Source organism: Pseudophryne corroboree, chromosome 4 (assembly GCF_028390025.1).
Source record: "Pseudophryne corroboree isolate aPseCor3 chromosome 4, aPseCor3.hap2, whole genome shotgun sequence".
Lineage (NCBI taxonomy): Eukaryota > Metazoa > Chordata > Amphibia > Anura > Myobatrachidae > Pseudophryne > Pseudophryne corroboree.
In genome coordinates, this window is record NC_086447.1 from 367336033 (window position 1) to 367362454 (window position 26422).

The following is a 26422-nucleotide window of genomic DNA, read 5'->3' on the forward strand; positions in this document are numbered from 1 at the left end:
CCCACTCTCCCGGGTGAAGGTCGTGTCTGCTGAGGAAGTCTGCTTCCCAGTTGTCCACGCCCGGGATGAATACTGCTGACAGTGCTATCACGTGATTCTCCGCCCAGCGAAGGATCCTGGCAGCTTCTGCCATTGCCCTCCTGCTTCTTGTGCCGCCCTGTCTGTTTACATGGGCGACTGCCGTGATGTTGTCCGACTGGATCAACACCGGTCTTCCTTGAAGCAGAGGTTCCGCCTGGCTTAGAGCATTGTAGATTGCTCTTAGTTCCAGAATGCTTATGTGAAGAGACTTTTTCAGGCTCGACCACACTCCCTGGAAATTTCTTCCCTGTGTGACTGCTCCCCAGCCTCTCAGGCTGGCATCCGTGGTCACCAGGATCCAATCCTGCATGCCGAATCTGCGGCCCTCCAATAGATGAGCCTCCTGCAACCACCACAGAAGGGATACCCTTGTCCTCGGCGACAGGGTTATCCGCAGGTGCATCTGAAGATGCGACCCTGACCATTTGTCCAACAGATCCCTTTGCATGGAATCTGCCGAAAGGGATTGCTTCGTAAGAAGCTACCATTTTTTCCCAGGACTCTTGTGCATTGATGTACAGACACCTTTCCTGGTTTTAGGAGGTTCCTGACCAGGTCAGATAACTCCTTGGCTTTTTCTTCGGGAAGAAAAACCTTTTTCTGAACTGTGTCCAGAATCATCCCCAGGAACAGCAGACGAGTTGTCGGCATTAATTGGGATTTTGGAATATTCAGAATCCATCCGTGCTGCTTTAGCACCTCTTGAGATAGTGCTAAACCCATCTCTAGCTGTTCTCTGGACCTTGCCCTTATTAGGAGATCGTCCAAGTATGGGATAATTAATACGCCTTTTCTTCGAAGAAGAAATATTATCTCGGCCATTACCTTTGTAAAGACCCGAGGTGCCGTGGACAAACCAAACGGCAGCGTCTGAAACTGATAGTGACAGTTTTGTACAACGAACCTGAGGTACCCCTGGTGTGAGGGGTAATTTGAACGTGGAGATACACATCCTTGATGTCCAAGGATACCATAAAGTCCCCTTCTTCCAGGTTCGCTATCACTGCTCTGAGTGACTCCATCTTGAACTTGAACTTCTTTATGTACAGGTTCAAGGACTTCAGATTTAGAATAGGCCTTACCGAGCCATCCGGCTTCGGTACCACAAAAAGAGTGGAATAATACCCCTTCCCTTGTTGTAGAAGAGGTACCTTGACTATCACCTGCTGAGAATACAGCTTGTGAATGGCTTCCAAAACCGTCTCCCTTTCTGAGGGGGACGTTGGTAAAGCAGACTTCAGGAAACGGCGAGGTGGCTCTGTCTCTAATTTCAACCTGTACCCCTGAGATATTATCTGCAGGATCCAGGGATTTACCTGCGAGTGAGCCCACTGCGCGCTGTAATTCTTGAGACGACCGCCTACCGCCCCCGAGTCCGCTTGCGAAGCCCCAGCGTCATGCTGAGGCTTTTGTAGAAGCCGGGGAGGGCTTCTGTTCCTGGGAAGGAGCTGCCTGTTGCTGTCTCTTCCCTCGTCCTCTGCCTCGTGGCAGATATGAATAGCCCTTTGCTCTCTTATTTTTAAAGGAACGAAAGGGCTGCGGTTGAAAGGTCGGTGCCTTTTTCTGTTGGGGAGTGACTTGAGGTAGAAAGGTGGATTTCCCGGCCGTAGCCGTGGCCACCAAATCCGATAGACCGACCCCAAATAACTCCTCTACGCATCGCCTGTCCACTGTCGTGTCCATAAAGCTCTTCTGGCCGAAATGGACCTAGCACTTACCCGTGATGCCAGTGTGCAGATATCTCTCTGTGCATCACGCATATAAAGAAATGCATCCTTTATTTGTTCTAACGACAGTAAAATATTGTCCCTGTCCAGGGTATCAATATTTTCGATCAGGGACTCTGACCAAACTACCCCAGCACTGCACATCCAGGCAGTCGCAATAGCTGGTCGTAGTATAACACCTGCATGTGTGTATATACCTTTTTGGATATTTTCCATCCTCCTATCTGATGGATCTTTAAGTGCGGCCGTCTCAGGAGAAGGTAACGCCACTTGTTTTGATAAGCGTGTTAGCGCTTTGTCCACCCTAGGAGGTGTTTCCCAGCGCTCCCTAACCTCTGGCGGGAAAGGGTATAAAGCCAATAACTTCTTTGAAATTAGCAGTTTTTTATCGGGGCACCCCACGCTTCATCACACACGTCATTTAATTCTTCTGATTCGGTAAAAACTACTGGTAGTTTTTTCACACCCCACATAATACCCTGTTTAGTGGTACCTGTAGTATCAGCTAAATGTAACATCTCCTTTATTGCCAAAATCATATAACGTGTGGCCCTACTGGAAAATACGGTTGATTCGTCACCTTCACCACCGGAATCAGTGCCTGTGTCTGGGTCTGTGTCGACCGACTGAGGCAAGGGGCGTTTTACAGCCCCTGACGGTGTTTGAGGCGCCTGGACAGGCACTAATTGAGTGTCCGGCCGCCTCATGTCGGCAAACGACTGCTTAAGCGAGTTGAAGCTATCCCGTAATTCCACAAATAAAGGCATCCATTCTGGTGTCGACCCCCTAGGAGGTGACATCCTCATATTTGGCAATTGCTCCGCCTCCACACCAATAACGTCCTCATACATGTCGACACACACGTACCGACACACAGCAGACACACAGGGAATGCTCTATACGAAGACAGGACCCACTAGCCCTTTGGGGAGACAGAGGGAGAGTCTGCCAGCACACACCAAAAAGCGCTATATATGACAGGGATAGCCTTATGATTAAGTGCTCCCTTATAGCTGCTTTTATATTAATATATTGCCATTTATTTTGCCCCCCCTCTCTGTTATACCCTGTTTCTGTAGTGCAGTGCAGGGGAGAGACCTGGGAGCCTTCCTGACCAGCGGAGCTGTGACAGAAAATGGCGCCGTGTGCTGAGGAGATAGGCCCCGCCCCTTTTTCGGCGGGCTCGTCTCCCGCTATTTAGTACATTTAGGCAGGGGTAAATATCTCCATATAGCCTCTGGGGCTATATGTGAGGTATTTTTAGCCTTTTTAAAGGTTTTCATTTGCCTCCCAGGGCGCCCCCCTCCCAGCGCCCTGCACCCTCAGTGACTGCCGTGTGAAGTGTGCTGAGAGGAAAATGGCGCACAGCTGCAGTGCTGTGCGCTACCTTAAGAAGACTGCAGGAGTCTTCAGCCGCCGATTCTGGACCTCTTCTTGCTTCAGCATCTGTGAGGGGGCCGGCGGCGTGGCTCCGGTGACCATCCAGGCTGTACCTGTGATCGTCCCTCTGGAGCTTCATGTCCAGTAGCCAAGAAGCCAATCCATCCTGCACGCAGGTGAGTTCACTTCTTCTCCCCTCTGTCCCTCGTTGCAGTGATCCTGTTGCCAGCAGGAATCACTGTAAAATAAAAAACCTAAGCTAAACTCTCTAAGCAGCTCTTTATGAGAGCCACCTAGAATTGCACCCTTCTCGGCCGGGCACAAAAATCTAACTGGAGTCTGGAGGAGGGTCATGGGGGGAGGAGCCAGTACACACCACCTGACCTGTAAAAGCTTTACTTTTGTGCCCTGTCTCCTGCGGAGCCGCTATTCCCCATGGTCCTTTCAGGAACCCCAGCATCCACTTAGGATGATAGAGAAATCCAGTATATCGCCAAAAAATGCCCCCCCCTCTCTGTTTTACCCTGTTTCTGTAGTGCAGTGCAGGGGAGAGTCCTGGGAGCCTTCCTCACAGCGGAGCTGAGCAGGAAAATGGCGCTGTGTGCTGAGGAGAATAAGCCCCGCCCCCTATTTCGGCGGGCTTTCCTCCCGTGGATTTAGATAACTGGCATGGGTTAAATACATACATATAGCCTTAATGGCTATATGTGATGTATTCTTTTGCCTTAAGGTAATAAAATATTGCTGCCCAGGGCGCCCCCAGCAGCGCCCTGCACCCTCCGTGACCGCTTGGTGTGAAGTGTGTGACAACAATGGCACACAGCTGCAGTGCTGTGCGCTACCTTCATGAAGACTGAAAAGCCTTCTGCCGCCTGTTTCCGGACCTTCAATCTTCAGCATCTGTAAGGGGGGTTGGCGGCGCGGCTCCGGGACGAACCCCAGGGTGAGACCTGTGTTCCGACTCCCTCTGGAGCTAATGGTGTCCAGTAGCCTAAGAATCCAATCCATCCTGCACGCAGGTGAGTTGAAATTCTCTCCCCTAAGTCCCTCGATGCAGTGAGCCTGTTGCCAGCAGGACTCACTGAAAATAAAAAACCTAAAAAACTTTTTCTAAGCAGCTCTTTAAGAGAGCCACCTAGATTGCACCCTGCTCGGACGGGCACAAAAACCTAACTGAGGCTTGGAGGAGGGTCATAGGGGGAGGAGCCAGTACACACCACCTGATCCTAAAGCTTTATTTTTGTGCCCTGTCTCCTGCGGAGCCGCTATTCCCCATGGTCCTGACGGAGTCCCCAGCATCCACTTAGGACGTTAGAGAAATATGGTTTTACGCACCCAAGGTTTTACCGGGGCTAATAGGATATCCCCCTCTGAAGGCATTATCACCATCGGGATGCTCCATCGTTAACGGTTTCACTGTTTGAAAGACATTCTCCACATGGCCTGTTTGAAATGTAGAATCTATGCTATATGGCTTATACCCCTTCCACACAACCACTTTGACCTAAGTTATTGGTGGGTTAACCCGGGTCGCGGCTCAGTGTAAACGTGTTCACACACAAAAAAAAAAAAAAACTAGGTCCAGTATCATTTCAACACAGGTAGCGACCAGGGTTACAGTGTAGTGTAATTGGATCCAACCCGTGTCCCATTCAAACTGCATAGATAGCCGGCTCATCGGCGCTTGGAGATTATGTCATCTGCAAGCGAGAACAGATGAGCCAACACTGTATTTGTGTGCTGTGTGTACAGCACCGACGCGGGAATAACCCCCGGTCAGAGTCACAGTGTGAACAGGGTCTATCTCGGAACTGACTCAGCTTGGAACGATTATTATTATTTCCTTACCCATCTCCCCACAGCCCTGGGTTTGCATGGGTACATCTAATTGTAATGGCTTTGGATTTTACTTACCGATAATTATTTTTCTTTTAATTACTCCATGCAAAGTTTCCCGTCCATACAGTTTCTGAAATGTATGTTTTTTTTAGAGAGACAACAAAACGCGAAGTTAGTCCAAGACACTGGGACAGAGGAAGAGCTCCTATATATCCTGTCAGTTGGTGTATCTATAGCGATCTAGTATGGAAATTAACCCACTGTAAGTATCAGATAGTATAATCTGGAATTTTCTTTAAACTGGATGTGGGAGCCATGTGAAGCAAGTTATCAGACTGCACTATGCTTGCTCCAGCAATAGCTTTCTGTATTCCTCACAAGGCTGTTGTAGCTCACTAAGAGGGTCATTCCGACCCGTTCGCTCGCTGTGTTTTAACGCAGCAGAGCGAACAGGTCCCACAGGCGCCATAGTGCGCCTGCGGGACGGCCGAAGGCCGTAGCAGGATAGCGATCGCCTCTGCCTGATTGACAGGCAGAGGCGATCGATGGGCGGGAGGGGGCGAAACGGCGGCGTTTGGCTGCCGTTTCGTAGGCGCGGTCCGGCCAACGCAAGCCTGGCCGGACCGAACGGGGGGAGGGCCGCAGCGGCTGCGTGACGTCATACACAGCCGCTGCGGGCCAGGGAGCGAGGAGAAGCTCCCGGCCAGCTCGCTAAAGCTGTGCTGGCCGGAAGTTACTCCTGCAGTGCAAAGGCATCGCCGTTGTGCGATGCCTTTGCACTTCTGCAAGGGGGGCCGGACTGACATGCGGGGCGGAGACTAGCCCCGTGCTGGGCGTCGTCCCCCCCGCATGTCAGGAAAGATGATCACAGCTACAATCAACTCGGAATGACCCCCTAAGTCAATGCTCTCTCCTAGGCAAACAATGATCATTACAAGGCACTACAAAAAAAACAAAAAAAAACAGGAAACATCACTAGAAAAGAGATAGGTCCATCAAAGTCAACCTTTCATAAGTTCACATTGTGTGGCTTCTGAGCAAAGCAAATCAAAAAGGGATGCTGTCAGGAAGGAGGGTTAGGGTTAGGCTGCGGGGAAAGTAGAGTTAGGGTTAGGCTGTGGGGAGGGATGGTTGGGTTTAGGTACCCCATGGGGAGTGTGTGGGGGGGGGGGGGAGGGATTAGAAGGGGGATTTGAGTTAGGCTGTAGGAAGGGATGGTTAGGGGGGATATTGGGGTAGGGTAAGTATATATACCTATCTCCTGTCAGGATTCTCACAATCAGGATTCAGCAGCCGGTCTTCTGACCACCGGTATCCCAAACGCCGGTAAGTCGTATGTAACGCAATCAAAAAACCCAATCCGTTGATAAGTGAACAATTGCCTACAAGTCAAGGTCCCTGAAAGTATTAGGCAGTTTATGAACTCTCTCACATCCACAGTAGGACAAAGCCCTCCATTTGGAGTGGACATACTCACCACAATTATATGACAGTGTATGGCGATATCAAATACCTGGTGTATGGCCAGCACACCATTTGCCACTACACCCTTGCAGCGATAATATAAGATACATCCCTGGTCCCAAAAATAGATATAGCAGTAATTCCCAATCATCCCACATAATGGCCTGTAGTAATTTTAGCTAGAGAAAACATTTTCTTTTAAGGCATCCAAACTGTGAAGGCACTCTCTCTCTGCTATGGCATGCCCACCCAAAATGATATCAAGGGGATATGATGAGCAACAAGAGAATCCTCCGGGGTTCCCTAGTGTGGCAGCCACATGCTGTATTTCCTAACTGTCCATATTTGAAGTAATATAAAGTATGTCATAGATACATTGTACTTGTAGTAAGGTTACGGGGGATGTGCATTTGTTAATGGCACTGTGCATTGTAGTTGGAGAAGTTTGTGTATGGGAATTGCAACTGAAGTAATGTGTTGTTTGTTATGTTACATATGGCTGCATAGCAGTGTATTTTATATATTGGGGTTTTAAAGGTATGCCGTGGTTAGGGTTTATACGGGGTGAGGGGAGGGTTTATCTAGTAATGGCTATGTGCATAATGCACTTGTAATTTGTCAATGTCACTGTATTTATGCTGAAGAGGTTAGATTAATAATTGTGCAGTGTTGGCCTCAGAGTGACACACTTGGCCATCTTAGGGTTAAGGTTAACATTAGGGTTACCGTTAAGGTTAGGGATAAAATTACACTAAAAAGACATTGCTGACATTACATCAGTGTTGACATGGTTAATTTTAACATTATGAACATGTCGACGTATTAAATATAAATTTTACAACCATGCTGACATTTGGAATGTCAACATATTATACCACATCCGGCCCAAAGGTCATTACTCTACTTGGAATTCTTTAAGACTATTGTGCTTATGGTTGTCAATTTTCTGTTCATTTATGGAGAATCAGTAACAGTCAGGGTGATGCAGTTAGGTCTCAAAACATTAAAAAAATATGGACAAAGTAGCGCTTGCATACAAAGACTCCTGGCTGGGTGGAGGACGGAGTTAGAGCCAGCATTGTAATACGTCTGGGGGAAGAGCGCCAGCGCAGCAGGACGTCTGGGGGAAGAGCGCCAGCACAGCAGGACGTCTGGGGGAAGAGCGCCAGCACAGCAGGACGTCTGGGGGAAGAGCGCCAATATTTTATCACATATGGATGGAGTGTCTTGGATATTGTAACATACGGAATGTGTCTGTATATGACAAAGAAGTGTCCCTGTACATTATTATATATGGGATGTGTATCTGTATATTATGACAAGCGATACTTCTTTTGGGGGACGAAAAAGATGCAATTATGACTAATGTACACAGTGCACACCCCCAGTCATGAAAAAGGTGGGCACTGTGGCTGGTCTGATGGTCTTGTTCCCCAAATCCTGGCTCACGTCTATGATCCATTTGCAGCAAAAGTCTCAACCAGCCTGCAGGTACGTATTACAGCAAATAGGGCCCTGCTGGCTGACCCTTGGGCTGGATTAAAAGCTACATCGGTCTGGTGTGGAACATGCTCAAGTGCCTATACTAAAGCTGGGTACACACTAAACATATGTTGCCGGATCCTGCAGATCAGAGTGAAGTATCGGGTATATCATCTAGTGCGTACCCATAATATGCCTGCTCCCGCGAGTCGCTAGCAACATCTTCCATTAGCCCTGCAGCAGGGCCTACGGGGGATGTCGCTAGCGATGATATTCTGCAGAATGCAGCATGTCACATCGTTCCCCCCATCGGACCCGGTATCGGCAAGTGTATATGCAGAAGGGGAGGAGGTGCAATCAGTGCAGTATGGGTATAGCCACAGCCAAATGATGGTGTACATCCCCTACACTATCAGCACGGTTAGGTCTAAAACAAAGATGGGGAAGGGACCTCTGATATCACCAGGGGAAGAGCCACATCAACAGGGGGAGGACCCATGCCTCGGGCTTGGTGGCTTGCTCCGCTTTGCTCACCACTGGGTTACTAAAGGGAGTGGTTGGTGGCGTGGATAGTAGAAGAACTATCCTGCTGGCCTAGCTCCTCCCCATGGTATCATGGCTCCTCCCCCTGACATCAGGGGTCCTTTCATCAACTTGATTCTAGCATCTACCCTATCCGCATCACAGTCTTCCTAAAATTTAGGCTGACCATATTATCCCTTTAAACTGAGACACTCATGAATTACACAGGTTCCGTGGCTGCTTAAAACCAGGTGAAACGCAGGCTTGTAGTCAGCCAGCCACAGAACCTGTGTAATTCATGAGTGTCCCAGGTTAAAGGGATAATATGGTTAGCCTACCTAAATACATTGAAAATAGAAAAGTTGCGTCATTTTGTTAGAAAGCTAAAATAACAATTTTAAAACTTAGGACTGTGGCCCGCTGGGAGAGAGAGAGAGAGAGAGAGATGTGTTTTATAAAAGTACCACTACTACAGCCACACTGGAAACTGATTATAATTGTAGCATAGAAAATAATACCGCGTATCAGCAATAGACAGCACTAGATGGAACACAGAGCTTACCGCTATCCCAGGTGCGAGGGACACTATCACCCTCCGTACAAGAAGTAACAGCCCCGAATAATACGCCCGGAGCAGCAGGCCCAATAGAGTGTTACACAGTAACCAGGGCAACAATTCCGCTTCCTCACACTTCTTTCTCTGCGAATCCTCAACCAATCAGGCCAAGGCAAGCAGCTGGTCATCACCGGGTTTTATCAAGAAGACCAATCACAAGCAGCGACACAAAATGTCAGAGCTTCTGTGGATGAAACATGCTGGGGGAGGCGGGGTAAACAGCAGTGTCTCTAGAAAGGCGGCCATGGACAATTAATTACTCAGTATATCTCACCTCCGACGTAAATAGCCTACATAATAAGACACAAATCTCTGTGTTTGCAAAGGGTGTTTAAGTATTCTATGAAGGATAAAACGGTCGTTATGGTAACATCCAGTTACTATTGTGGTGCTGCCGGATATTGGGTCCATGAAAGGGCCCTACACACTTGCAGATAATACTGCACGATATGAACGTTCTCGTTCATATCGTGCAGTGTGTAGGCACCAACGATTAATGATGTGCGGCCCCGCGCTCATTGGGGGTCATTCCGAGTTGTTCGCTCGTTATTTTTTTCTCACAACGGAGCGATTAGTCGCTAATGCGCATGCGCAATGTCCGCAGTGCGACTGCGCCAAGTAAATTTGCTATGCAGTTAGGATTTTTACTCACGGTTTTTTCTTCGTTCTGGTGATCGTAATGTGATTGACAGGAAGTGGGTGTTTCTGGGCGGAAACAGGCCGTTTTATGGGTGTGTGCGAAAAAACGCTACAGTTCTGGGAAAAACGCGGGAGTGGCTGGAGAAACGGAGGAGTGTCTGGCCGAACGCTGGGTGTGTTTGTGACGTCAAACCAGGAACGACAAGCACTGAACTGATCGCAGATGCCGAGTAAGTCTGGAGCTACTCAGAAACTGCTAAGAGGTGTGTAATCGCAATTTTGAGAATCTTTCGTTCGCAATTTTAATATGCTAAGATTCACTCCCAGTAGGCGGCGGCTTAGCGTGTGCAATGCTGCTATAGCAGCTTGCGAGCGAACAACTCGGAATGACCCCCTTTAATCGTTGGTGCCCCGTCGTTATGCATGCAGGCCAATATGGACGAGATTGTCCATATTAGCATGAAGTGCTATGGAGCGGGGTGACGGGGAGTGAAGAAACTTCCCTCCCTCGTCACCTCTGCCAGGTCGCCCGTCGGCCGTATCCGCTGTCGGGCAGCTTGGCGGCGGATCTGCCAGTGTGTAGGGCCCAGAGATGGACGCAGATCTTAAGGGCCCTACACATTGGCCGATCCGCCGCCGAGCTACCCGACGGATACGGGCGACCCGGCGGCGGGGGGACAGTGACAGGGGAGTGAAGTTTCTTCAGTCACCCGGCTCCGTAGCAGTGCAGGCAAATATGGACGAGATCGTCCATATTGGCCTGCATGCACAGCCGACGGGGCACCAGCGATGAACGAGCGCGGGGCCGCGCATCGTTCATCGCTGGAGCCTCCACACTCAAAGATATGAACGGTATCTCTTTCATATCTTTGAGTGATGTCGGCCAGTGTGTAGGGCCTATTACTTCCGCAGCAAGATCTGTGTCCATCTACTCACATGCTGGGGGCCGCCAGCACAGGGCAAGACCGCCCAGCAATGCATGGATTAGAGGACGACCCCAGAGTGCCATATATTCCGGTGCCATATTTTGTTTCAGAGCGGCTGCGTCACATGAAAGCAGTCTGGACACGCCTGCGTTGACCGGACCACGCCCACCAAATCATAATGATGTGGTGCCGGAGCCGAAGCCCACAGCTTTCAATCACTATGCAATCGCATCCTTCCGGGATGCGAACACATGGTGAGGGTTGCGCACTCTGGCCAGTGCGTGTGTGCAGACCCGATGGAGGCGGCCGCCTCATGTGAATGGAGCGGCTGTGTCCATCTCTAAATAAGGCCCATTATGTATTAGAGTGGAAGTGTCTTAGTCAGAGATATTTTATGCCTCTACTTTCTCTGACGTCCTAGTAGATGCTGGGAACTCCGTAAGGACCATGGGGAATAGACGGGCTCCGCAGGAGACTGGGCACTCTAAAAGAAAGATTAGGTACTATCTGGTGTGCACTGGCTCCTCCCTCTATGCCCCTCCTCCAGACCTCAGTTAGAATCTGTGCCCGGCCAGAGCTGGGTGCTCCTAGTGGGCTCTCCTGAGCTTGCTAGAAAGAATTTGTTAGGTTTTTTATTTTCAGTGAGATCTGCTGGCAACAGACTCACTGCTACGAGGGACTGAGGGGGGAGAAGCAAACCTACCTGCTTGCAGCTAGCTTGTGCTTCTTAGGCTACTGGACACCATTAGCTCCAGAGGGTTCGAAAACAGGGCCTGACCTCGATCGTCCGTTCCCGGAGCCGCGCCGCCGTCCCCCTTGCAGAGCCAGAAGACAGAAAGATAAAATCGGCGGCAGAAGACTCCGGTCTTCATTAAGGTAGCGCACAGCACTGCAGCTGTGCGCCATTGCTCCCACTGCACACCACACACTCCGGTCACTGTAGGGTGCAGGGCGCTGGGGGGGGGGGGGGCGCCCTGGGCAGCAATAAGATTACCTTTTGGCACATTATGCACATAATACAGTCTGGAAAACTGTATATGTGCAAAAAACCCCGCCATTAAGATATACAAAACGCGGGAGAAGCCCGCCGCTGAGGGGGCGGGGCCTTCTTCCTCAGCACACCAGCGCCATTTTCTCTTCACAGCTCCGCTGGAAGGACGCTCCCCAGGCTCTCCCCTGCAGTATCCAGTACAAGTAGGGTAAAAAAGAGAGGGAGGGCACATAAATTTAGGCGCAAATAAGATATAAGCAGCTATTGGGAAAAATCACTCTGTATAGTGTAAATCCCTGTGTTATATAGCGCTGTGGTGTGTGCTGGCATACTCTCTCTCTCTGTCTCTCCAAAGGACTTTGTGGGGTCCTGTCCTCAGTCAGAGCATTCCCTGTGTGTGTGCGGTGTGTCGGTACGGCTGTGTCGACATGTTTGATGAGGAGGGTTACGTGGAGGCAGAGCAAGGGCAGATAAGTGTGGTGTCGCCCCCGACGGGGCCGACACCGGATTGGATGGATATGTGGAAGGTCTTAACAGACAGTGTTAACTCCTTACATAAAAGGTTCGATGACGCAGCAGCCTTGGGACAGCCGGGATCTCAGCCCGCGCCTGCCCAGGCGTCTCAGGGGCTCATAAACGCCCAGTAGCTCAGATGGCAGACACAGATGTCGACACGGAGTCTGACTCCAGTGTAGATGAGGATGAGACAAATGCACAATCTACAAAAGCCATCCGAAGCATGATTACTGCAATGAAAAATGTATTGCACATTTCTGATATTAACCTGGTTACCACCAAGAAGGGTATTATGTTTGGGGAGAAAAAGCAGCCAGTGACTTTTCCCCCATCTGATGAATTAAATGAATTGTGTGAGGAAGCGTGGAGTTCCCCCGATAAGAAACTAGTGATTTCTAAGACGTTACTGATGGCGTACCCTTTCCCGCCAACGGACAGGTTACGTTGGGAAACACCCCCGAGGGTGGACAAGGCGCTCACACGCTTATCAAAAAAGGTGGCACTGCTGTCTCAGGATACGGCCGCCTTAAAGGAGCCTGCGGATAGAAAGCAGGAAGCTATCCTGAAGTCTGTGTATACACACTCAGGTACTATACGGAGACCTGCTATTGCTTCAGCATGGATGTGTAGTGCTGCAGCCGCATGGTCTGATTCCCTGTCAGACAACATTGATTCCCTCGACAGGGATATTATTTTGCTAACCATAGAACATATAAAAGACGTCGTCTTATATATGCGGGATGCACAGAGGGACATTTGCCTGCTGGCATCTAGAATTAATGCAATGTCCATTTCTGCCAGGAGAGTATTATGGACTCGGCAGTGGACAGGTGATGCTGATTCTGAAAGACACATGGAGGTTTTGTCTTATAAGGGTGAGGAATTGTTTGGGGACGGTCGCTCGGACCTCGTATCCACGGCAACAGCCGGGAAGTCTACTTTTTTACCTCAGTTTCCCTCACAGCCTAAGAAAGCACCGTATTATCATGTACAGTCCTTTCGGCCTCAGAAAGGCAAGCGGATCAGAGGCGCATCCTTTCTGCCCAGAGGCAGGGGTAGAGGAAAGAAGCTGCACCAGGCAGCCAGTTCCCGGGAACAAAAATCCTCCCCCGCTTCCTCTAAGTCCACCGCATGACGCTGGGGCTCCACAGGCGGAGCCGGGTGCGGTGGGGGCGCGTCTCCGCAACTTCAGCAACCAGTGGGTTCGCTCACAAGTGGATCTCTGGGCGGTACAAATTGTATCTCAGGGATACAAGCTGGAGTTCGTGGCGACTCCCCCTCGCCGTTACCTTAAATCAGCCTTGCCAGCTGCTCCCAGGGAAAGGGAGGTGGTACTGGCGGCAATTCACAAGCTGTACCTCCAGCAGGTGATAATAAAGGTTCCCCTCCTTCAACAGGGACGGGGTTACTATTCCACAATGTTTGTGGTACCGAAACCAGACGGTTCGGTGAGACCCATTCTGAATTTAAAATCCTTGAACACTTATATAAGGAAGTTCAAGTTCAAAATGGAATCGCTCAGGGCGGTTATTGCAAGCCTGGAAGAGGGGGATTTTATGGTGTCGCTGGACATCAAGGATGCTTACTTGCATGTCCCCGTTTACCCACCTCACCAGGAGTACCTCAGGTTTGTGGTACAGGATTGTCATTACCAATTCCAGACGTTGCGTTCGGTCTGTCCACGGCACCGAGAGTATTTACCAAGGTAATGGCCAAAATAATGATACTCCTTCGGAAACAGGGAGTTATAATTATCCCGTACTTGGACGATCTCCTTATAAAGGCGAGGTCCAGAGAGCAGTTGTTAGTCAGCGTACCACTCTCTCAGGAAGTGTTGCTACAGCACGGCTGGATTCTGAATATCCCAAAGTCGCAGCTGATTCCTGCGACGCGTCTGCTCTTCCTGGGCATGATTCTGGACACAGAACAGAAGAAGGTGTTTCTCCCGGTGGAGAAAGCCCAGGAATTGTCATCTCTGGTCAGGGACCTCCTGAAACCAAAACAGGTGTCGGTGCATCACTGCACGCGAGTCCTGGGAAAGATGGTGGCTTCTTACGAAGCAATTCCCTTCGGCAGGTTCCATGCAAGGATCTTTCAGTGGGATCTGTAGGACAAATGGTCCGGATCGCATCTTCAGATGCATCGGTTGATCACCCTGTCCCCCAGGGCCAGGGTGTCTCTGCTGTGGTGGCTGCAGAGTGCTCATCTTCTCGAGGGCCGCAGATTCGGCATACAGGACTGGATCCTGGTGACCACGGACGCAAGCCTCCGAGGATGGGGGGCAGTCACTCAGGGAAGGAACTTCCAAGGACAGTGGTCAGGAGACTTCCCTACATATAAATATACTGGACCTAAGGGCCATTTACAATGCCCTGAGTCAAGCAGAGCCCCTGCTTCAAAACCAACCAGTGCTGATTCAATCAGACAACATCACGGCGGTGGCCCATGTAAACCGCCAGGGCGGCACAAGAAGCAGGATGGCGATGGCAGAAGCCACAAGGATTCTCCGATGGGCGGAAAATCACATGCTAGCACTGTCAGCAGTGTTCATTCCGGGAGTGGACAACTGGGAAGCAGACTTCCTCAGCAGGCACGACCTCCACCCGGGAGAGTGGGGACTTCATCCAGAAGTCTTCACGCAGGTTGTGAACCGTTGGGAAGGGCCACAGGTGGACATGATGGCGTCCCGCCTAAACAAAAAGCTAAAAAAATATTGCGCCAGGTCAAGGGACCCTCAGGCGATAGCTGTGGACGCACTAGGGACACCGTGGTTGTACCAGTCGGTTTATGTGTTCCCTCCTCTTCCTCTCATATCCAAGGTACTGAGGATAGTAAGAAAGAGAGGAGTAAGAACTATACTCATCGTTCCGGATTGGCCAAGAAGAACTTGGTACCCAGAACTACAAGAAATGATCTCAGAGGACCCATGGCCTCTGCCTCTCAGACAGGACCTGTTACAGCAGGGGCCGTGTCTGTTCCAAGACTTACCGCGGCTGCGTTTGACGGCATGGCGGTTGAACGCCGGATCCCAGTGGCGCACCCAGGGGGGGTTTCCGAGTACCCAGAAACCCCCCTCCACTAAAAAAAAAAAAAATGTTTTTTTTTTTTGTTTTTTTTAGCTGCATGAGTATTATTAATGACTGTCTAGCGTCCTCTGCAGCCTGCTGTCTTCCTGGTGGCACTTGCAAGTGCAATATAAGTTTACTTTATTTTAATTATAGTACATATATATCCATGTGCCTACATATATACACATGTATATACATACATGCATACATACATACATACATACATATAAACACACACACACATATGATATATATATATATATATATATATACACATGTGTATATATATGTGTACTGTATGTGTGTTTGTATATATATATATATATATATATGTATGCATGTTTAATATGTATATGTGTATATGGGTTCACTACGATCTCCCGGCGACCAGCATACCGGCGCCGGGAGGCCGGCTGCCGGCTTACCAACAGTGTGGCGAGCGCAAATGAGCCCCTTGCGGGCTCGCTGCGCTCGCCACGCTACGCGCGCCACACTATTCTATTCTCCCTCCAGGGGGGTCGTGGACCCCCACGAGGGAGAATAAGTGTCGGTATGCCGGCGGTCAGGCTCCCGGCGCCGGTATGCTGGTCGCCGGAGGCCCGACCGCCGGCATACTGAAGACCACCCGTGTATATGTATGAGTGTGTGTATGAGTATGTATATATATATATATATATATATAATGTGTGTGTGTGTGTAGATATATATATATATATATATATATATATACACACACACACACACAGACACACTAGTTTTACGGACCCAGCATATACTGGGTCACCTCAGTCCCCACCCCCGTGATTGGCTCCGCCCAGTTCTGGAAACCCCCCCCATGCAAATCCTGCGTTTGCCACTGGATCCTAACGGAAAAGGGCATTCCGGATGAAGTGATTCCTACGCTGATAAAGGCTAGGAAAGACGTGACAGCACAACATTATCACCGTATATGGCGAAAATATGTTGCTTGGTGTGAGGCCAGGAAGGCCCCTACAGAGGAATTCCAGCTGGGTCGATTCCTGCACTTCCTACAGTCAGGAGTGACTATGGGCCTAAAATTAGGTTCCATAAAGGTCCAGATTTCGGCCCTATCTATTTTCTTTCAAAAAGAACTGGCTTCACTGCCTGAAGTTCAGACGTTTGTTAAGGGAGTGCTGCATATTCAGCCCCCTTTTGTGCCTCCAGTGGCACCTTGGGATCTTAACGTTGTGTTGGATTTCCTGAAATCCCACTGGTTTGAGCCACTTAAGACCGTGGAGCTAAAATATCTCACGTGGAAAGTGGTCATGCTTTTGGCCTTGGCTTCGGCTAGGCGTGTGTCAGAATTGGCGGCTTTGTCATGTAAAAGCCCTTATCTGATCTTCCATATGGACAGGGCAGAATTGAGGACTCGTCCCCAATTTCTCCCTAAGGTGGTATCAGCGTTTCATTTGAACCAACCTATTGTGGTGCCTGCGGCTACTCGGGACTTGGAGGACTCCAAGTTACTAGATGTAGTCAGGGCTTTGAAAATCTATGTAGCCAGGACGGCTAGAGTCAGGAAAACTGACTCGCTGTTTATCCTGCATGCACCCAACAAGCTGGGTGCTCCTGCTTCAAAGCAAACTATTGCGCGCTGGATCTGTAACACGATTCAGCAAGCTCATTCTGCGGCAGGATTGCCGCATCCAAAATAGGTAAAAGCCCATTCCACAAGGAAGGTGGGCTCTTCTTGGGCGGCTGCCCGAGGGGTCTCGGCTTTACAGCTTTGCCGAGCTGCTACTTGGTCGGGTTCAAACACATTTGCCAAGTTCTACAAGTTTGATGACCTTGCCTTTGCTCATTCGGTGCTGCAGAGTCATCCGCACTCTCCCGCCCGTTTGGGAGCTTTGGTATAATCCCCATGGTCCTTACGGAGTTCCCAGCATCCACTAGGACGTCAGAGAAAATAAGAATTTACTCACCGGTAATTCTATTTCTCGTAGTCCATAGTGGATGCTGGGCGCCCGTCCCAAGTGCGGACTCTCTGCAATACATGTATATAGTTATTGCTTAACTAAAGGGTTATTGTTATGAGCCATCTGTTACTGAGGCTCAGTTGTTGTTCATACTGTTAACTGGGTATGGTAATCACAAGTTGTACGGTGTGATTGGTGTGGCTGGTATGAGTTGTGTCAGCTCTTCCGGGCACAGTTTCCTTAACTGAGGTCTGGAGGAGGGGCATAGAGGGAGGAGCCAGTGCACACCAGATAGTACCTAATCTTTCTTTTAGAGTGCCCAGTCTCCTGCGGAGCCCGTCTATTCCCCATGGTCCTTACGGAGTTCCCAGCATCCACTACGGACTACGAGAAATAGAATTACCGGTGAGTAAATTCTTATTTTCTCTTACGTCCTAGAGGATGCTGGGGTCCATATTAGTACCATGGGGTATAGACGGGTCCACCTAGAGTTAGGCGCAGGGAGGCTGCTGGCAACAGCCTCCCTGCTTCGTGGGACTAAGGGGGGGACTAGTATCCGCCCTGAGGGGTCCGAGCCACTATCTCCGCTGACAGGACATTGAGCTACTGAGGGGGAAAATTGGCCGCTCACCCCCGCAGCATGCCGCCACCCCCTTACAAAGCCAGAAGATAAGAGGCGAGTGAGTCACCAGCCCCCCTAGCAAGCGGAGAGCCGGTGTGAAGATGGCGGCAACATGTGTGGGAGCGCAGTACTGACTGCGCTCCAGAGGCTCAGCGGTACTTAGTGCGGCGCTGTGAGGGGCGCCCTGAGCCAGTGCCGTATCCTACACTGGTCAAAAGTCTGTCAGGGACCTCCGGTTGGGCTGCCAGCAGTAATCCTCAGGCCAGTATAAAGCTGTGTGGAGCGGGAAGTAGCGCCATGTTCAGGGGGCGGAGCTTCTCAGAGCGGACCCAGCAGCGTTCAGCGCCATTTTCCTACCTGCAGATCCTGTGTAGAGACACTGACAGGGAGAGCTGTCCCTCCAAGCAACTCCAACTATCCTGTACGGTACCAGGGGGTTGTAGAAGGGGAGGAGGTAGTGTACATACTGTGCAGTCTATTAAGGTACACAGTAGGCGCTAGGTAGTTGTATTTACTCTATCTAAGAAAGCGCTGTGTGTGGGTTGGCTCCAATCTCTGTGGCTATCTGTGATTTCCATGTGTGTGTGTGTTGTGGGTGTTTTGCAGTCTCACATAGCCATGTCAAAGTCAGAAAAATATCACGATGCACACTGCCATATTTGCACCTCATACAGGTCCGCGCTGCGCATGCGTGCGCTCTCCCGTGCGTGCGCATACTCGCTGTTGCGGGCACCCGCGGGCGCGCGGTATGTGCATTTACGGTAGAGTTCATGTGTTCGTAGCGTGCGACTCAATCGTTACATATTTTCACTATATAATGTATTTTGTAGATCATGGTCCCTTTGATAGATTCTGAAAGTTTGGTTAATGTAGCATGTTCATGGACAGAGAAATCCCTCTTTGTTTGATACGAAGGGTCAGACAGGAGCAATACTGTGGTGTTTAGTATCCATCGGAAGAGTATTTAATTAGCAATATTCCGGTGTTGGTTTGAAGCGGATTAATCGCTCGTGCGAATAGTTATGGACATAAGAAGTTTATGTCCATTTACTATTATTTGCACTTACTTATCCATGCGGCGGGAAACCTAGTTTCCCACCCACCTGAGCAGTTGGAAATCGTCACAGCCCACCTGTATGAATCAACCTATGACCTTTTGTTATAATGCGAGGAGGAATTCCTGTGTCCAATGAACAATGAGATTGTAGGGACCATTGAATTGTATTGTGTGTGGGGCATAAATAGACAAGCCGATCACATCCAGCTCACTCTTCAACGGTTCTCATTGCTGAAAATCGGGAGCTGGATGTCCAGAGGCGCATGCGATCGTTCCCCTTTGTGCGTAAGTTTTCTCCGCAATCATATTGTCTTTCTTGTTATTATGGGCCATATCTCTCTCTCTCTCTCTTCTCCTTTTTCTTTCATTTTCCCTTAAAACGTAATTGTATTGTATTGTATTTACTGTGTAGTTATCTGGTTAGTTAGTCTATGTTATATTGTAGTGTATGACTTGTAATTGTATTATTCTTTTTCAAGTATAACATTCATATTAGGCGTTAGACCCTAAGCACGGTATTTGTGTATTTCTTATAGTGTTAAGTATTCTCAGAGCGTCGGTGACGCTCGAACAGCTTTTAAGTCAATAAGGTTACACGGTGTTGCATCTACACTCAATCTCTGCACCAAGGTTTACTGCATAATACACTGTTTTATGGTATAGTTACAAAGGTTTAACATTGTGAGCGTCTGCGCCACTGGTGATCTCCTCGTGGTCTCGAGCGTTCGCATCGCTATAGCAAATCATTACGTTAGTCGGCAGCCAATAGCGTGCCTGCCTGTGATCTCTTGGCCGTGAGCGAACGTAACGCTTGAGCATCTCGACTACGGCTAAGCGATTGTTACGCAACGTGCGTACCCTTACGGTACTCCATACGTCAATAGCGTACAGTGTTCTTAGACCTCTCAAAGGGTTTTAAGTAAGATAAATATTTAGCTTTATCAATTGGCGGCTCGTCCTGTCCTTCACATATCTCTGCTAGGTAATTTCAGCAGACATTATCCAGCAGCAAAGGGCGGGAGGTCATATTCCTCGTAGTGCTGTTTGGATAAGCGTCTGCTTCGCTTAGTAAAGGGTGCTGAAGGAATCCGGAACCGGAGGTAAGAACAACACGCTAGTGTCTTTTAAAACTGTTTATTTCTATCTTGCGTACGCACGCACATATCTGCATTTCTTTTCATTCGTGTATTTTCATATATCACTCTCCTGTTTGCCATTTTATAATTGATAAAACGTGCTAAGAGAGATTTGTCGCTATTTCATAGTTAAAGTGTAAATGTAATATATAAAGGGATAAAGTGTAAAACCCACACGCAACTCTACATAAGGTATAAGGAGAGATTGGTGTGTTGCGCGGTAGACGATCGAGGATCATCTACATTGATAAAACGTGTTAGTTGTGTTACGGTGGATATTTGCTTTGCGTACACGTGTCTCTAACAAAGGGTGAGACTCGCGTACGCAACTCAAAGGCCGACGCACGCAGCGTAAATTACGCAACGGAGCGTCCGGGTACGCCCACGTAACTCAAATCACACGATAGTGTTATTGCAACAGGCGGAAAGGTGGCAACGTGGTAAGTAGCGCAAGTCTATTTTAGTGTCCGAAATTTAGATTAACAGATCCTTCTCCAAATTCACAACACATCTGGTTTAAAGAAAATTTCTGCGCAGAAATAGAAATAGAAACAAAAGTGTACATGTGGTGAGTGAGTGTTTTGTATATATAAGTTTATACAATTTTCCAGGTTGAACCACAAGAAGTCGAGTTCTCGCAGAGGTACATACATGTAAGTGACGTGCATGGTGGCTAGGGAGGCATCCCTTGTTAAATATAAAATTTGAGCAGTAGAGTATAGTAGACCAGGAGGTCATACTGAAGCACAGACCAGGAGGTCCAGGTACAGCAGACAAAGAAGTCTGCTATAAATAAGAGAAAAGGGCACAACCCAGGGGGTTGGTGCAAAACCCATATAGGCCAATAAAGCTCTGGCTGAAGGAATTCGCAGCCGAAATTTTCGATTCCACTGGTCGCTCAGCACATAAGATTAGTTGCTTATGTGCTGAACGATTGTACCGCACGTAATTGTGTACATTAGTTAATCTGACCAGTACCATTTGTGTACGAAACCGGTCATAAAACTATTTGTACACTCTGATGTGATTTGTGTAATTTTTTATTTTCTGAAGGGAAGTTCGCTGGTCACTCAGGAATTGTCCAACAACCAATAGTTACTGGAAAGAGTAAGTGTTCTGCGGATATCCCTCGCATGTTCCAGTAAATAGAGGTTCATAGGGGCCCTGGGTCGAGTACGCCAGCGCTAAGGCAGTGTGTAGGTCGTATTGGTCGGCGTGGGCGAGTGAGTGGGGTACTCGGTAAACCGCCACCGTCAGCCTATCGTGAACATTTTGGTTTTTGTAAGGGTTCGCTGAAGACCCTGATTGAAGGTCAGAGGTGGTGAAAGCAACGCCTGCAAGTTATGGGGGCCAATTGTTCAGGAAGGGGGCGATCAACCTCGGTTCGGGTTGATTCAGTAAACCGACCAGTCGGGTCGGCAAGGTACGTAATGTGTGAAAAATATGGTTCACATACAGAGGTTTTATGTGATGAATGGGAGAGAATGACAGTGCATGACGGGGAGAAATTCCCAAGAGTAGGTAGCTTTAGCCCAGAAGTGTTGCAAAATTTAAGGAGGAGGATATGTCTCATTAAATCAACAAAGAGACGAATCCAACATTATGATTATTTGCAGTTATGGCAACAGGAGGGTGAAATACAGAGAGGATTGGCTCTGGCGGCGGGATCTAATCCTATCAAGAAATTGATAGCGACGGCCCCGCCGCCACCATACATATCAGGAGAGAAATTGGTTGCGGAGAATGACGCATTAGGGTGTAACAAACAAACACTTAGCAACTGTGTAAATGTTAATAAGTTAACTAATGCAAGTATTAACCCGTGCAAGTTGTACCCTGTTTTGAACTTTCCCCAGGAGTGTGATCAAGAGGACGAATCGGCAACAATATCAGCGCTCTCTCTAGCAGCCACCATAGCAGAGACAACAGTAGGCACGGCTCCACCCACGAGATTAGTAACAAAAGCCCCTAGCGGAGGGATAGGTGAGGTCGTATCTACAGGTAAGTACGGCACCATACACTATGCTGAAACCATTTCACCACAGGCTGTAGAACCTACACAGAGTGATGTTAGTAAACTTAATCCTGTTAGGGTAATAGCAGTGCCAAATGGGAAAACTGACACGACAGGAATCACACCTGTTAGGAACATTGCCATGTACAGCCCATTTTCCCGAATGGAATTAAGAACCATAGTGTCAGAATTCCCTGACCCTAGGAAAGACTTAGTTGCTAGCCAGAAATACATCAGAGACCTAGGGAACACTTTAGAGCCTAATAACAAAGACTGGCAGGTATTGCTGAGGGCATGTTTACCCTCCAATGTCGACGCAGCTCAATTTTTAGCTGACTGTGGATTAGATCAGGATGTACCTCTTACAGATGTGTACAACAAAGATAACGTAAAAAGAATAAGTTTACAGTTAAAGGAGTATTTTCCAGCGGTAGTTAAGTGGAACAAGATTTTCTCCATTAGACAGAAAGAGTCAGAAACTGCTGCAGAATATTTTCACAGGGCATTACTAGAAATGGCAAAATACACAGGTATAGAAGACATTAAAACAAACATAAACCATCGAGAAGTAGCAGTATCTGTACTAATGGACGGTTTAAAAGAGACATTAAAGACAAGGGTACAGACCACGCAACCATGTTGGCGAGGTCTGTCGGTGGCTACTTTGAGAGAGGCTGCAATTGATCACGACCGGAATATCACCCGACACAGGGAGTCACAAGGTGATAAGTTAATGGCCGTAAGTATACAGGCCCTGACCACAAGGCAGCCTTTGTATAAATCACCAAACCCTGTGGGTAAGTCAAATGTGGTAACTTGTTTTTCATGTCATAGACAGGGACACATGGCACGAGACTGTAGAGTGAAAAATTCACAAAACTCATATCAACCCCCTAGACAACGACACGACACACGACATTGGGAGCAGGGTCCGCAGAAACGGAGTTATGAGCCACATGCAGGGGAAACAAAAAGATACCCCCCGAACAGAGACTGGCAAACTCCTGGCAGTTCCCATTTAGCCCCTTCACAAGTAGTTGCTGCCAGCGGGATTCAGGGAGGTCACCATACCCAATAGGGGTGCGGCCATACCTGTAATCTGCAGCCAGTAAAATTGATTGCAAATCTTGGAAGTGAACCCGAAATTGCAATCAATGTAGCTGGCAAATCATTAAACTTTCTTGTAGATACAGGGGCGGCCAAATCAGTGATAAATTCGACAGTGGGCATGAGAACCACTGGTAAGACAATTCCAGCCATAGGGGTAACGGGAGTAGTCCAGCACTACCCTGTTAGCAAACCAGCCGAGATTACAGTAGGGCCTTTACATACCAAGCATTCCTTTTTGCTGACTGCATCGGCACCGACTAATCTCCTGGGAAGAGACTTATTGTGTAAAATGGGGTGCGTCATTTATTGTACTCCTGAAGGTGTATTCTTGGACATACCTGAGAATCACGCTCAGGAAGTGCGAGACATGTTAGACTCCCCATCAAAATTAATGTCACATACCATTATGACAAATAGGACTCCATCCCAAGTAGAAGAAATGACATCCCAGATACCAGAGTCACTTTGGACTAAAGATGGACAGGACACTGGATTAATGGCAAACGTAGCTCCAGTAGTTGTACAAGTAAAAGATGGTAGGATAGCTCCAAAAATCCCACAGTACCCTCTGAAGCCAGAGGTGGAGTTAGGAGTTTACCCAGTAATAGAGCGCTTGCTACAACAGGGCATTCTGGTAAGAACGTCCAGCACTGCCAATAGTCCCATCTTCCCTGTGAAAAAGAGTGGGGGGAGGGGTTACCGGCTAGTGCAGGATCTAAGGGGGATTAACAAAATAGTTGAGAGTCAGTTCCCCGTAGTGCCAAATCCAGCTGTCATCCTTATGCAAATCCCTCCCACTGCGAAATTTTTCACTGTTATTGACCTCTGCTCCGCTTTCTTTTCGGTACCTCTGCACCCTGACAGCCAATATTTGTTTGCATTCACATACAGAGGAGTCCAATACACATGGACTCGATTACCACAAGGTTTCATAGACAGTCCAAGTATATTTTCCCAGGCTTTGCACGATTGTTTACAGTCGTTCCAACCAGAGAGTGGATCAGTATTAATACAGTACGTGGATGATCTACTACTGTGTTCTGATTCATTGGAAGCATCCCTGAAGGATACGAAACAGCTCCTGTTTCATCTTTCAGACACAGGACACAAGGTTTCCAAAGACAAGTTGCAATTATTCCAAACTAAGGTAAAATATTTGGGACACTGTCTAACACAAGGACTGAGACACCTGACCGCTGATAGAATTCAAGCAATTAGAGACATGACTCTGCCACAAACCCAGCAACAAATCAGAACATTTTTAGGAATGTGTGGGTATTGCCGTAACTGGATCCCAGGATTTTCCATTCTAGCATTACCTTTGCAGGAGATGGTTTCCTCAAACAAACCTGATCGGATTTCGCATACAGACGAGTCCGAGATGGCATTTGAGAGACTTAAACAGTGCCTAACGCAGGCACCAGCATTAGGTATGCCAGACTATGGGAAACCCTTTGAGCTGTACGGAACAGAAAGTGCTGGTTGCGCGGCAGGCGTCTTAACCCAAAAGCACGGTGATGCCAGCAGGCCAGTAGCATACTACAGCGCTCCGCTAGACACGGTAGCGCGATCCCTCCCCACATGCTTGCGAAGCGTTGCTGCGATAGCATTGCTAGTAACGAAAAGCGAAGATGTAGTGCTAGGTCACAACCTCACAATTCATACACCACATGCAGTGTCAGCCTTGCTAAATTCTGCCCAAACCAGGCACGTCTCATCAGCGCGGTTTACAAGATGGGAATTGGCACTAATGGCCCCCGTAAACATCACCATAAGGAGATGCAGTGCATTAAATCCTGCAACATATCTCCCAGGTGTGCCTGGACAGGCACAAAGGGTGGAGGATGAGAGTGGTGGGGAAGGAGAATTTAATACAAAAGAGGACACACATGATTGTATGGAATATTTGACCCAAAATTTTACCGCAAGGCCTGACATCAGTGACAACCCACTGGAAGATGTAGATCTAACTTTCTACACGGACGGTAGTTGTCACAGACAGTCAGAATCGGGAGACTTGTGTACTGGATACGCAGTCGTAGATGACCAAGGCACCATAGAAGCGGAACCGCTAGGCCCACCTCACTCAGCCCAGGTTGCTGAACTGGTCGCCCTAACCAGAGCATGTGAATTGGCTAAGGGCAAATCAGCCAATATCTACAGCGATTCTAGATACGCATTCGGGGTAGTCCATGATTTCGGAGCCCTATGGCGCCTCAGAAATTTCATGATGGCAGCTGGTACACCGGTAGTGCATGCAGCTCACATCAAAAGGCTTCTAACAGCGATACAGGAACCCGACAGAGTGGCTGTTATCAAGTGTAAAGCACACACATATAGCCAGGACCCAGTATCACTTGGTAACAGCCGAGCAGACGAAGCAGCTAAGTTAGCAGCTGGGACCCCCAGACAGACAGACACCACACAACTGATGGTATTTAATACCATCAACACACAGAAGTTGTGTGAGATGCAAAATTTGTGTTCCACACAGGAAAAGGCAGTCTGGAAGGCAAAGGGATATGGCCAGGAGTCCTCTGGACGGATGGACAAGGTAAACCGGTGGCCCCCAGAGCATATCTTCCATGTTTAGCTGAGGCAGCTCACGGGCTGACTCCTCTGGGCAAGGAAGGAATGTGCAAGCTGGTAAGAGCATATTGATGCGCCCCAGGATTTTCATCTCATGCAAGTAAGAGAGCAATGTCATGCCTTACATGCTTGAGAAAGAATATCGGAAAGGCAATACCAACAGAACCATCTCATATCCCACCTACAGGCGGTCCTTTTCAGGTAATACAGATTGACTTTATTCAATTACCCCCTTGTCGAAATTTGAAATATGTACTTGTTTGTATAGATGTATTCTCAAATTGGGTCGAAGCATTTCCTGCGGCCACAAATACCGCTATGTTTACTGCTAAGAAAATTGTGCAGGAATTTGTATGTAGATATGGTATCCCTAGAATAATTGAAAGTGACAGGGGTACCCATTTTACAGGTGATGTCTTTCAAGGAATGTGTAAGTTGATGGGAATTGATAGCAAGCTGCACACTCCATACCGTCCACAGGCGAGTGCGAAGGTGGAAAGAGTGAACAGCACTATTAAAAATAAACTGAGCAAAGTTATGGCAGAAACAGGATTGACATGGCCAGAAGCTCTACCCATTGTACTGTACAGCATCAGAACCACTCCCAGGTCCCCTCTTAATCTGTCTCCCTTTGAAATCTTGTTTGGTCGACAACCGCATGTTATGATTAACCCTCAGGATGATTTGAAGTGTAACAATGAAGTAA

General features: G+C 48.4%; 1 protein-coding gene across 5 annotated transcripts in view; it reads right to left on the reverse strand.

Moving 5' to 3' along the window:
• The window catches only part of ARMC9 (armadillo repeat containing 9), a 433139-nt gene that overhangs the window by 366541 nt on the left and 40176 nt on the right, over positions 1–26422 (reverse strand). For 4 of the 5 annotated variants that reach the window (XM_063916560.1, XM_063916558.1, XM_063916559.1 and 1 more), the window contains exon 1: positions 9058–9211. The exons of the other annotated variant lie outside the window; for it this stretch is intronic. The gene's annotated coding sequence lies outside the window, so the exon portion shown is untranslated. Of the gene's footprint in view, positions 1–9057; positions 9212–26422 lie in introns of those variants that run through there. 5 annotated transcript variants of the gene reach the window in all.